Source organism: Tarenaya hassleriana, unplaced genomic scaffold, assembly GCF_000463585.1.
Source record: "Tarenaya hassleriana unplaced genomic scaffold, ASM46358v1 Cleome153, whole genome shotgun sequence".
In the NCBI taxonomy this organism is placed as follows: Eukaryota; Viridiplantae; Streptophyta; class Magnoliopsida; order Brassicales; family Cleomaceae; genus Tarenaya; species Tarenaya hassleriana.
Genome location: NW_010964952.1, coordinates 35,940 through 36,442, shown reverse-complemented (window position 1 = coordinate 36,442; position 503 = coordinate 35,940).

The following is a 503-nucleotide window of genomic DNA, read 5'->3' as shown; positions in this document are numbered from 1 at the left end:
TGGCATGCAGGGGGGAAGGGTCATTGTGTAGAGCCGAGGGACCTGCCCACCTGCATGCCACCTGCAGAGACCTGCGACCCATGGGGAAGGATCTACAGACCTGCCGTTCGTTGCATGATCGAAGGTTTCCTGTTGGAAATCTTAGAAAAAAGCGTCGTGGGAGGGTCATTTTACAGGAACAACGGAAACGAAAGATGAAAGGTATGACGGATGCCGTTTTCGCGACACGGCTTGCTTTTTTCTTAGATTTCTCACAGGAACCTTTCGGTCAGGCAACGAACGGCAGATCTGTAGATCCTTCTCCATGGGTCGCAATTTTTGTTTTATATCCGCTGCGCAAACCCTAGAATCGATCTCTTAGGAATAGGATTCGCTCATGAGATCCCAGGAAACCCAACACTGCGACCCATGGAGAAGGATCTACAGATCTGCCGTTCGTTGCCTGACCGAAAGGTTCCTGTGAGAAATCTAAGAAAAAAGCAAGCCGTGTCGCGAACACGGCA